The 13283-nt window shown below is 46.2% G+C and overlaps 1 protein-coding gene across 12 annotated transcripts in view; it reads right to left on the reverse strand.

Annotated features, from left to right (window-relative positions):
- Erc1 (ELKS/RAB6-interacting/CAST family member 1) overlaps positions 1-10048 on the reverse strand; it is a 270194-nt gene extending 260146 nt beyond the window's left edge. For all 12 annotated transcript variants that reach the window (XM_060384052.1, XM_060384050.1, XM_060384047.1 and 9 more), the window contains exon 1: positions 9833-10048. The gene's annotated coding sequence lies outside the window, so the exon portion shown is untranslated. The remainder of the gene's footprint in view (positions 1-9832) is intronic.
- Between the last annotated feature and the right edge of the window lie 3235 nt (positions 10049-13283).

The following is a 13283-nucleotide window of genomic DNA, read 5'->3' on the forward strand; positions in this document are numbered from 1 at the left end:
GATTAAAGGTATGAACCACCACCTCAATACAGATGTTTTATTTGTTAGTTTATTTGTTTTTTGACACAGGGTTTCTCTGTTTGGCCCTTGCTGTCCTGGAACTCAATCTGAAGACCAGGTTGGTCTTAACTCAGAGACTTGTCTCTGCCTCCTAAGTATTAGGACTAAAGTTATGGGCCACCACAGCCAGCCCCTCAATACAATTCTTAATCTGACAAAATTATTCCAACTTTGAAATGAAAATGGGGCTAGAAAGATGGCTCATAAGGTAAGAGAAATGGCTGCTTTTCCAGAGGTCCTGAGTTCAATTTCCAGCGACCACATGGTGGCTCACAACCATCTAGAATGAGATTTGGTTCCCTCTTCTGGCATGTAGGCATACATGTAGGCAGAACACTGTATACATAATAAAAAAAATCTGAAAGAAAAGAAAAGATGGAAGGAAGAAAGGAATGAAGGAAGGAAGGGAGGGAGAGAGGGAGGGAGAGAAGGAGAGATGGAAGAAGGAAGGAAGGAGGGAGGGAAGGAAGCAAGGAAGGAAAGAAGGAAGGAAGGAAGATCCAGCAGGCGCACAGCCAAACAACATTTTAAATAGTTTTATTGGGCTGGAGAGATGGCTCAGAGGTTAACAGCACTGGCTGCTCTTCCAGAGATCCTGAGTTCAATTCCCAGCAACCACATGGTGGCTTACAACCATCTATAACGAGATCTGGTGCCATCTTCTGGCCTGCAGGTGTACGTACAAACAGAACATTGTACACATACTAAATAAATAAATCTTTAAAAAAAAGAATTAAATAGTTTTATTAAGTCATCATTCAGACACCATTTTGTAGTATATGTTGATGTGTTAGTAAGTTTGTAGAGTTATACAACCATCATGATGTCTAAAACACTTCAACTAACACAAAAAAAGTTTCTTACGCCACGCATGGTGGCACCCACCTGTAAACCAAGCACTCGGGGGACTAAGGCAAAAGGATACAGAGTTTGAGGCCAGCCTGGGCTCTTACAATCACTTTCAGTTAATCCTCAGTCTCTCCCTTGACCCAGTCACAACTGATTTGACTGACTTTCCTGTAAACTTCTCATAAATAAAATTATAAGTCAGTTATGTCTTCATATGGCATAACACTTTGAGGCTATTTATATATTAAATTTATCAGTAGTTTGTTCCCCTTTTTGGTTCATCGGCACCTGGAGACAGGGACAGGGATGGGGGGGGGTCAGACACGGGCAAATCAGTTAAAGTTTGAAGCCAACCTGATCTACATAGTGTGTTCCAGGACATACAGAACTACTAGGGAGACCTTGTTTCCCAAAATTAAAAACCAACAAGTTAAAAGTTTTACTCTTTAAAAGCAGTCACTAAGGAAATAAAATAAAAAGTGACGGGTGGGGAAAAAGTACTTGTAATTCATGTAGTTGACGGAGGACCTGGGTCTTTTATTCAGAACATTATTCCTATTTTTAAAGATTTTATTTTATTTATGTGTGTACCCACAGAGACAAGAAGGATCCTTTGGAGCTGACGTTCCAGGTTTGTGAGCAGCCTGATGGGCGGTAGGGTCTGAACTCTGTCCTCTTACACAACAGCAAGCACTCTAAATTAGGGAGCTATCTCTCCAACTAAATGGAAGATAAAGAACTCTTCCTAGTAAGACAAACAAGCCAAGAAAATATGAACAAAAGATTTGATAGAGCCTTCACCTCCATGATAATAAGCACCTGGAAAAAATACTCTGAATATCTTTGATGACCCTAAATCAGAGGCACCAAACATAACCAGACTTCTGACACAGAAACTATCAAAGAAATTTTTCTTTTATATTTGTGGGTCATTTATTATGTAGCAAGAGACCACGGGTACAGCTGCTAAAGGGTTAAATACAAGGCCAGACAAACAACTATGATCATGTGCTATTTTAAGTTTCAGCGAAATCATAAAGATGACACAGAAGAAAGATCACAGGTGAAAAATGGAAGAATACAATAAATGTAGACAACTCTTCCCAAGAAGCTTGGCTCTAAAGCTGGGAATGGTGGTTCTAGCCTGGAATTCCTGCCTTTGGAAAGGGTAGGTAAAAGAGAGGATCCAAGAACTAAGGTCATAGTGAGCTGGAGGCCAGACAGACTGGGCTACATAAAACCCTGACTCAAAAAAAAAAAAAAAAAAATTAAACTAAATTAAACCAAACAACAAAGTTTGGCTGCAAAGCTGAGAGCATCTTAGAACAATTAACTAGGGAGTTGTAGAGTTTGTCAAGAAGAGACTTTTTAGGTTAAGAAATGGTAAGAAGCCAATGGAGAACATATACTTTCTTGAGTAGTCTGCTGAAGTTCTAGATTCTTCACAATGTTCTCACTAGCTCTGTGCCTTAACTGAAAACTGTCTTTCCAGCAAGACACCTCTTGTCACATAGCTTTCTTTCAGTCCCTCAGGAAACAGCCAATACTGAGAAATGGCCTTTGCCAGGCCATGATTCCTACACCCTCATGAAAAACCATTACTCTGAGGCTCATGCTGTTCAGCCACCAGAGTCTTCTGCTTCTCCCTCCTCACCGACTGCTAACAATCATCTCAGGATGTATAGGCACTGATGCACAGTGGTCGCTATGCTCTGCGCCACCACCCCCACTCCCATCCCGTTCACTGCAATACACACATGAATGAGGCCTTTAACATCAGTTCTTCAAACTCTCCATCCACCCTCAGTAAACAACTCTATTTTCTGGCTCCAGCCATTCAATCACTTGTGAATTCATTTACTTGTACTATTATCCATTCATTCATCAAATACAGTAACTACCTATTATTTGCTCAGTAGAGAACACAGGACAGATAGTCACTGTGCTTATGAAACATAGGATTTTTTTTCATATTTTCCACAAACACAGCATGAAAAGATGTAGCTGAAGTCCAGTACATAACAACCACATGACTTTTATTCAATGTAACCATATCATTCTATAAAACTGATATCATCTAGTGTGATTCACTGAATCCCTGTGGAGCCCTAGTGATCCCTACTTCTCTTGATAAGGGTTCAAAAACTATCTACTAGATACTCTCTTCTAAAATAAAGCCAGAATTCATCATTAGGCCAGAGAACAAAATAGTTCTTGATGCAGTTTTAGAACGACTAAATACCGTTTAATTGCACAGAATATTTACTGGTAGGAAAACAAAAACTAGGTATGGTAATAGATGCCTGAAATCCCAACATTCTGGAGGTGGGCATAGAAGGATCGTTATTTAGTCCAGAAAAGGGAGTGAGACCTTGACTCAAAAAAAAAAAAAAAAAAAAAAAAAAAAAAAACAAAGGGATTATCCAGTGGTTAAGAGCACTGCTGCTCTTGCAGAGAACCTGGTTCAATTCCCAGCACCCAATTGGCAGCTCACAACCACCTGTAACTCCAGTTCCAAGAAATCCAGCACCCCCTTCTGGAAACCTCAGGCACAAAGGCACATACATACAGTACACAGACATAAAAGTAGGCAAAACACCTATATACATACAATTAAATAACGTCTTTTTTTTTTTTATTTTGAGCAAACAAAAAAATGAGAAATAGTGATTGCCCTCAGGAAACATTAAGATGGGACAAAAGAAACCTTTCCAAGTTCTTTAAATGATACATGTACTATTTCAGAAAATAATATGTGTAGATAAAAACAGTAAAATCCCAGACATCTTCTTTGTTCATCTTTAACTCTCCGATCAATCCAGGCAAGCAAAAGAACTAAATGGCACTTGTAACTGTCTCATCTACCTCACACCAAGGTACTGAGTCATCTGCATTGCTAGACATTCCAGTCAAGGAGTCTCTGACCCGACACTCTGACACGTCCGACAAGGACAGAGTCGATGGTTTCTTTTCCTTCTCTAGAACGTCACACTCCCCTGGCTTTCCTGCCCACTCAGCACCTTACTCTGCCGGTTCTTCCTCTTCATTCCTCCAGGGTGTCTCACCGTTTGGGGTAAGGTAAGGACCACAAATGTAGAGGCGTTTGTCAGCAGTCTATCGCATCCCCAGGGCCTAAAAAACACCCAGAACCATACTAACTTTGTGGCAGGGTGAATACATAAGTGAGTCAGTCCCCACAGCTCAGAGGTGTGGATCTCTTCTCTACCTAAATTCACTCCCTGATGCTCTCAACACTCTCCAACTTTAAATACCAGATGAAATAGCTTACTGTTCCTGGATATCTGCCCTGAACTTCCAGAATTTCCCCAAACATGCTTCCACTGCTATCTCCATCTCAATTAGGGCAACTTCGTTCTCTAGTTGATCAAGCAAGACCCTTATTCTTTAAGCTTCTGTTTTGCTCCCATCCCATATTCAATCACTACAACTTATCCACCCTCGGTCCATGCTCACATCTCACTTCCCTGGCGCTTGGTCAGAGCCATTCACATCTGAACACAGCACAATCTCCAGCCTACCGTGCTTATTCCTAGCTCCCACGCCGCCCTGAAGCCTCACACGGCGCCAGCAGCAGCCTTCTCCAACACAAGCCAGAGCACACCGGCTCCCTTACCCTACTAAACACGCGTCGTTCCCAGCGCTCTACAAGCAGCTTGCCCCTGTCACCATGCCGTCCCTTCCTGCTGCCCTGCCTTCCCCACCCTGGTCAACTGTACCCTGGGCAACTACAGGTCACCTACTTGCTCCCCAAAGCTGCCTTTGTCAGGACGTTTAACCCAGCAGCAGGAAAAGAAACTAAGGCACTGTTTATTAACCTCCATTATTAACATTGGAATTCATTTACTTATTCTATCATGTCTCCTCAGCTAGAATAAATGCGACGTGAGAGCTCAGATTTCTGTCTGCCTTGTCCCCTACTGGAGTCCTGTCACCTAGGACACCTGGCACATGATATATGCTCAATGTGTGTTCTTAAATAATTATTTATTTAGTGTTTGTGTGTGCTCAGCTGCACGTCCCATGGTGATCACGTGGAGGCCAGATGACAACTTGGGGAAATCGTTTCTTTCCCTTCACCATGTAGGTCCTGGGAGCTGAACTCAGGTGCTCAGCTGGGTAGCAACCGCCTTCACCTACTCAAATATCCAGCCTTCAATATGTGTATTTTAACTGAGTGAGTAAATCTTTCTCAAGGAATGAAGTTCAAAAGATGTTAGCAAGCAAGCTAATCATGTGTCAAAACTGTTTTACTTACATTAGTTAACTCATTTAGCCATCCTAAAGACTAAATACTATTGCTATTATTCTAATTTTTCAGAAGAATGTAGGCAGAAATTAAGTTGAGAAATTAAACTGGAGAAACGGCTCAACAGTTAGGAGCACTTATTCTCTTGTAAAGGATTTGGATTCTGTTCCCAGCACCTACATCAGGCAGCTCACAATAGTCTACAACTTTTGTTCCAGAAGATCCAATGCCCTCTAGCCCTCTGCACATATGTGGTATACACAAACTCACATATATAAATAAATAAAATGCATCTTTTTTTTTTTTTTAAAGAAATTAAGGTTAAGGCTGGGCATGGTACACACTTTAATCCCAGCACTCAGAAGGCAAAGGCAGGGGGACCTGAGCTACAAAGTCAGTTCCAGGACAGTCAACGCTCTACAGAGAAACCCTGTCTCAAAAAGAGAGAGAGAAGAAAGAGAGAAAACATGTAGGTTAAGCAGCAACTTACACTACACTATACAATGGCAAGGCCAGGACTGAACAGTCTAATTCCAGAATTGACACTCCAAAACATGGAAAACCTCAAGCGTCACGCAGTCCAATTATATTCCATAATCATAGCCCAAAAGAGCTGATGTATGACTTATTTGATTACACATACTGCTCTTTCTCCATCGCCGGTCCTGATAGCTTGTATATAAAGTACATTTAACAACTCGCATACTCCTCCCTGCAAAGCTTAAACGGCGTCAAGCGGCAGCTGCTTCTACGAGAACCCTCACTTAGAATTTCCAGTTTGTTGCTGAATTCCAAGACTGACATAATTCTCTGTGACTTTGGCAATGAAGAAAAACTTAAGTGGACACAACAAGGATAGCATAGGGAATGAGAGGCAAACAACTTTAAAAAAGAAACAAGGACACTTCTACACTTGGAGCTCAGTAAAGCCTGGAACTCACCATGTAGACCAGGCTGGCTTCAAACTCAAGGCAGTCCTCCAGTCTCAGCCTCCTAAGTGCTAGGATTACACATGTGAGGCACTGCATTCGGCTAGTAAGAAATATTTATTTTTAGTTATGCCTATGGGGAGTGTGAATGATGTGAATGTGAGTTCAGGTGCCCAGGAGGCCCAGAGGAAGCCAGATCCCCTAAAGCTAGAGTTACAGGCAACTGTGAGCAGCCTGACTGGGCGCCAGGAACCAATTTCAGGTCCCCTAGAAGAGCAGTAAGCCCTCTTAACTACTGAGCCATCTCTCCAGCACCCAAGTAATAGATCTGGCTTAATAAAATAAAATGCAGAATTTTTTCAGTCACAAGAAATTCTAAACTGGTTCTGAATTCTACCTCTGACACCCACCAAATTACACCATTTTATTTCTACAAGAATCACAATTCAGAGCTGGAGAGGTGGATCAGAGGTTAAGAGCACTGGCTGCTCTTCCAGAGGTCCTGAGTTCAATTCCCAGGAACCACATGGTGGCTCACAACCATCTATAGTGACTCACAACCATCTATAGTGAGATCTGGTGCCCTCTTCTGGCATGCACGCATACATTCAGGCAGAGCACTGTATACATACTAAAAATAAATAAATCTTTTTTAAAATCACAATTCACTATTAACCATGTAAATGTTAGTATATGTACACAAATTTCACCCAACATCTTTTGGGTTTTGTTCTCTTTGGTGCTGGGGATCAAACCTAGGGCTTTCCTGCACATTAGGCAAGGGTACTACCGACTGAACACAGATCCCTCCCCCCAGCCAGCACCTAGTCGAATCTTCAAAACTGAAAGCTAGCCTGACACAGTAGTGAACTGGGAGCCATAGGCAGTCAGAGCTCTCTGTTAAAGCCCGGTCTACATGGTAAGACCCTGTCTCAAAAAGACCAAGGGGGGTTAGGGCAAATGTGCAGGTTCTGCTCCCCGCTAACTTAAAACTGCAACTGCTCACCGTAGCAACCAATTATTCTACATCTGTGTAGAGATCCCTTAATCTTTTTTCATGAGTATACACTGAGCTGCACACTTGATCAATTCTGTATCCCATCAGTCTCTGCAAGCAGTTTTTTCTAATAGATCAGAGTATGCTCATGGAAGCATGGAGATCAGGCTGTGATCTCCAACGACCGAACTTATCCTATTTTTTCTCTCTTGAATTACAGATAAGTACTCCCCTGGCCACTTCCCCAAATAAATGAGGTAAGCGTTAGAAAAGTTACTGTTTAGATTCAATTTCATGGCAGTTTCTCTTCTTCCATAAGTGAGAGATTGAGAGTCATGCCTCTCACTATATTAAAATATATATCCATCAAAGGACCTGTTTTCTCAACAAGAAATAGCTTAAGTCATAAGTGATAAGGCATGTGACTAATAGTAAACAAGAATCCAAAAGTGATTCATCCTGTCACACTGTGCTAAAGTGTGAAATGCAGACATGAAGAAATGATGAACAACGTTCACTCTCAGTAACATCTCCAAAGTGAGATACATGCTCCCACAAGGGACCAAATCACCTGATTCTGATAATATTCCTTGAAAACAGAGGTACCCACGTTAAAAAAAAATTCTCTTTCATTTTTTAAATGCTTAAATAAAGACTGAAATAAAGCCAGATGTCATGTTGCACACCTTTAATCCCAGCAGGAGCAGAAGGATCTCTGTGAGTTCCAGGCCAGCCTGGTTTATAAAGAGAGTTCCAGGACAGCCAGGGCTGTTAGAGGGAGAAATTGGGTCTTAAACACCCCCTCCAAAAAAATGCAACAAGTACACCTGAAAATAAAAACGGTCTTCAAAAAAGCCAGGATTGGTAGGTCATGTCTAATCTTGGAAGGCTAGGAAAAAAGAATCACAATAAATTGGAGGCCAGCCTAGAATAGAGTGAGCCCTTGCCTTAATCCCCATTCAAAAACGCAAAGGGGATAGACCTGGGAAGAAGAAAACAGGGAACAGGACAGGAGCCTACCACAGAGGGCCTCTGAAAGACTCTACCCTGCAGGGTATTAAAGCAGATGCTGAGGCTCATAGCCAAACTTTGGGCAGAGTACAGGGAATCTTATGAAAGAAAGGGGAGAGAGAAAGACCTGGAGGGGACAGGAGCTCCTAAAGGAGAGCAACAGAACCAAAATATCTAGGCACAGGGGTCTTTTCTGAGACTGATACTTCAACCAAGGACCATTCATGGAGATAACCTAGAACCCCTGCTCAGATGTACCCCATGGCAGCTCTGTATCCAAGTGGGTACCCTAGTAAGGGGAACATGTCTCTGACATGAACTCAGTGGCTGGCTCTCTGATCACCTCCCCCTGATGGGGGAGGCAGCCTTATCAGGCCACAGAGGAAGACAATGCAGACAGTCCTGATGAGACCTGATAGGCTAGGATCAGATGGAAGGGAAGGAGGACCTCCCCTATCAGTGGACTGGGGAAGGGGCATGGGAGGAGAAGACAGAGGGAGGGCAGGATTGGGAGGGGAGGAGGGAGGAGGCTACAGCTGGATACAAGGTGAATAAATTGGAATAAATTAAATAATTTTTTTAAAAAGAGGGAGAGCCAGATACGCGGGTAAACGTGCTTTCATGACACAAGTCTAACAATCGAAGTTTGAACCCAGCAATCAACAGTGGGAGAACCAAGTCCCAAAAGCTGTCCTCTGACCTCAAAGAGGGAGCACTCAGGGCCATACATGTGTGCACCCAAAATGCATCTTTTTAAATTAAAAAAAAAAAAAAACCCACCTAGAATGGATACAATGAATACAATAAACACAAAATGTATCAAAATCTATTGAAAACCAAGGTGTAAGACACAGTTGCACTTTAAAACACTTAAGCATTTTCATACAATCACCGCCCAACAGAACTGTTCACAGTTCGTTTTATCCACCCAAAGCAATCAAGCACAACCACCTGCAACTATACTCTGAAACTGCCTGGCAAAGAAACTACCCGAGTCCCGGGCCTTTTCTTAAGCAGTCAACCTAAAAATCAAAAGCGGTACAAAGAGACCAAGCACGGGGGTGGGGGGGAGGCAGGAAAAAACTGACAGACAGCAATTTTAAGGGGCGAAGAGTAATGACACATACTCCCTCCTCGATGCTACAGAATGAAGTTGACCAGACACCCAACATCTTCCTAATTGGGTGTAAAGCCTGATTCACTCACGCTCACAATTCACCCACCCCAAGTCAAAGCAAAGCGATTCCCTTTCCTCCGCAATTTCCACTCATTCGGCCAAGAAGCAGCAAAACCCCCAAAGTGGCAACGTGAGATCTGCTGCAGCAGCCCCTCCAGCTACCTCGAAGGCAACATCCACGCTTCATTTTCCCTCTGAAATACAACCTTTCCTCTCCTAGCTCGGCAGGTCCCAAAATAATAAGATCATCTTCAAACATTCTGCATCGGATCCACCTTGGCCGCACCCCAACTCCAGGGCTCCCCCGTCTCCCCACCTCACGCCTCCCACCCCCGGATCTCGGAGCGCCAGAAGCCCCCACCTCCCACCTCCAGCAGAGATCCCGGCCGCCAGCGCCTTCGCTCCCGCCCAATCCCGGAGCTCCGCAGGGCGCGGCCGCCGGTGGGCTCGCGTGCGCCGGGGCGGGGTCCGCCCTCCCGACCTCCCCATCCTCCCTTCCACCCCCGGCCCGCAGAGGAGGGGGAAGGGTCCCGAAGCCTCACCTACTGCTCCGCCCTCCCCAGGGGCGCTCTGCCCTGCCCAGCCAGGGCCGGGAGCGCCGAGCCCGGTAGGAAACGGCAAACGCCTCGGCGCCTGCGACCGCCGGGCAGCCCGAGGCTCCGCCTGACGCTCGAGCGGCTGCCGACGCGGCCGCCTCACTCCCCTCAGCGCCGCCGCTGCCGCTGCCGCTACTGCCTCCCGGACACCCTGCCGCCAGCCCTGCCACAGCCGCCGCCGCCGCCGCCGCCGCCACAGCCACAGCGCGACCGGCGCCCCCGACGTCACCACGCCCCGCCCCCCGCGCACACCTAGCCCCGCCCCCGGGCGCCCGCGCGGAGCCCTCGCCCCGCCCCCCGCTCTCGCGGGCCGCCGGGCTTTCCCTGGTTCCGCTGGGACGCGCCCCGCGACGCGGCTCCGCCGGGGGGGCGGGGAGGGACCCGGCGCGGCGGGAGCGCGGAGCGCGGCGCCTCGAGGCCGCGAAGGTAACGGGGCGCCGCGGCAGGGTGGCGCCGCACGCAGCGCCGCCCCTCACACACACACACACACACACACCCACGGCCGAGCGTCCACCGGGAGCCGGGGCTGCGGGAGCGAGCGGGGAAGGTGCGGGCGAGGAGGGGCGGCGTTTGTCTCCTCCCGCTTGCCGTAGGACGTGGACGGCTTGGAAGCCCCAGGAGTGCAGTGGCCTTTCGCAAACCTGGAGTCGCCCCGCCCCCTCCTTGGCAGGCCCGTTACCCGAACCCTGGGACCGCCGCCACCTTAGGAAATAGCGCTGGGCTTGTCACTAGAGCCACGGCTGCCTCGGCGCCCTTTGTCCGAGAGAGGCTGGCTTGCCCCCTCACCCCTGGCTTTTGCGGAATGGGGGCTGCCGAAGGCCGCGCTCTGAGTCATCTGGCCCGTCCAGGCGGTCATCGTGAAAGACCCTCGCCTCGGGAGGTGGCTTTTCTGCAGCGGTCATGCCAGGGAGGAAGAGCGTGGGCGGGACCTGATGTCCACACGCGGTGCGCGCGCTGTGCCAAATGCTTCACCACATTACCCTTTTTTATTTAGCCCTCACCCCAAGCAAGGCGGACTAAACTACGAAGCAGCTGCTACCTTATTTTAGACAACCTAGTTTTCCGGTGCCGCATCTCAAACCTTTTCCTTTTTGTCAAGTGCAGGCAAAAAATATAGAGGTGTGGGGGGAAGGTCAGCACGCAGTTACCAGTTTTAAGATGTAGATGAGCATCTCTTGAGCCGAAAATCCAAGAGCGGTGTGGGTTCTACTCATCCCCCTACTCCCAAGGCTTTATCGAGCTAATTTAAAACGCCTTTGAGAAGAGAGGAGCTAAGACGCCTAGTCTTACTCATCCCTAACCTCCTACCATCATAATTAACCAGCTTACACTCTTCCTAATCCCATTAACATCCCCCTCATCCATCTGTAGTACTCACACTCATTCACCAAATTCTATTCTGTGCTTCCCAGCTTCTCTAGTTGTTCCCCCACAAAGCGCACTGGGATCATTTCAGCCCCGGGCTTGCTGAACTGACTCCCCCCTCCAGTACATCCAACATCTAACAAGCAGTTGTTGGCCTGCAGCCAGACAAGGTGACCGTACGGCAGCCGGAGAAGAATCTTCAAGTATTTCATTTCTGAAGTTGGGAAGGTGGCCTCTGCAAGCATGAGGGCCTGGGTTTGAATCCTCAGGACCCACATAAAATCCAGGCATGGCTTCGAGTGTCTCTAGTGTCTGTAACAGCAGCACTGGGGAGAAGATAGGTTGATCCCAAAATTTGGCAAAAAAGATGAACTTTTTTTGTTGTTTTGGTTTGGTTTTGCTTTTTCGAGACAGGGTTTCTTTGTATAGCCTTGTCTGTCCCCTGGACTCACTTTGAAAACCAGGCTGGCCTCGAACTCAGAAATCCACCTGCCTCTGCCTCGCTGAGGATTATAGGCTTGCGCCACCTTGCTCGGCTAAAGATGAACCTGTGACTCAGTGAGAGACTCTGTCTCAAGGCAGTAAGGCAGAGAGCAGTAGAAGACAAGTGACATCCTGCTCTGGCCTCTGCATGTGCACACTCACACAGAGACAGACAGACCGACAGACAGAAATTGATATTCCATTTCTAATGGAATCTCATATTCCATGGGTGCTCACCCATGAAAAGCCATTCTTTTTTTTTTTTTTTTTTTTTTACATTTATTATGTATACAATGTTCTGCCTACATGTACACCTGCACACCAGAAGAGGGCACCAGATTTCATTGTAGATAGTTGTGAGCCACCATGTGGTTGCTGGAAACTGAACTCAGGACCTCTGGAGGAGCAAGCAGTGCTCTTAACCTCTGAGCCATCTCTCCAGCCCCGAAAAGCCATTCTTCATTGAATATCTTTCCAGATACTTCTCTGGATAGTGAAAAAAGAACTTGTCTTGTGGGGGGATGTCTGGTTTTCGTTGTTGGTTTTTTTTTTATTACTGTCCTGTGTTTGATGGACGGTCCAGGATGCCCTGGGACTCAGGACATCAACAGTGGCTGGTTCATTCTCCCAGATGATGCGTGGCACCTGGCCCCCTTTCTCTTCTCCAGCATGTCTTTTTGGGATAAAAACATCTGTTCTGTGTGCGCCCCACCATTGAATCCTGGAAGCATGTCACTTGTCTGGTTTCTAGCTGGAGAGAATTTTGCCTCTGGATGACTCATTTCAAGTCTCACCCATACACAATTTAGATAATGTAGAGACTGCATACCTCTTATCAGAAATGCTGAGCCCAGAGTGATTCGATTTTTTTTTAATTTGGAGATAGAGGTGCATACTGATATATGCATACAGAGGTGACTTGAATCTGGAACTTTAGAATCTTAAATACAAAGTTAATTTCTTTCATGTACACCTCTTTCAGCAAGTATGTTCCGAAGGTCATTTTGGAACAATACAATACTTTTTTTGTTTGCTTGGTTGGTTTTGGTTTTGGTAGCCCAGGCTGGCCTTGAACCCAGAGATCAGCTGACTCTGCCTCCCAGGTGCCAGGAGTAAAGGCATGTGCCACTGCTGGACTCATGTAATAGTTTTGATTTGCACATAAAGCGGTGTTTTTTGTTTGTTTGTTTGTTTGGGTTGGGGTTTTTGTCTTTTTTGGGGAGACAGGGTTTCTCTGTGTAGCCTTGGCTATCTGGACTCACCTTGTAGACCAGGCTGGCCTCGAACTCACAGTGATCCACCTGCCTCTGCCTCCCCAAGTGCTGGGATCACAGGTGTGCGCCACCCTGCCCAGCTTGTAAAGCAGGGTTTTATAATGTGGAAGTTTCCATCTGTGATACCATGTTGGTGGTAAAAACTTTTCAGCGTCTGCAACATTCAGGTTTTTTATTAAGGCTGTTTCACTTCTCTTTATTTTGCTTTTATTTGGGGAATTTTTTTAGTACATCTCCCTGTGGGGTGGGAATCTCAGTGTATTACCTAGACTGGT

The sequence above is a fragment of the Meriones unguiculatus genome, chromosome 5, assembly GCF_030254825.1.
Source record: "Meriones unguiculatus strain TT.TT164.6M chromosome 5, Bangor_MerUng_6.1, whole genome shotgun sequence".
Lineage (NCBI taxonomy): Eukaryota > Metazoa > Chordata > Mammalia > Rodentia > Muridae > Meriones > Meriones unguiculatus.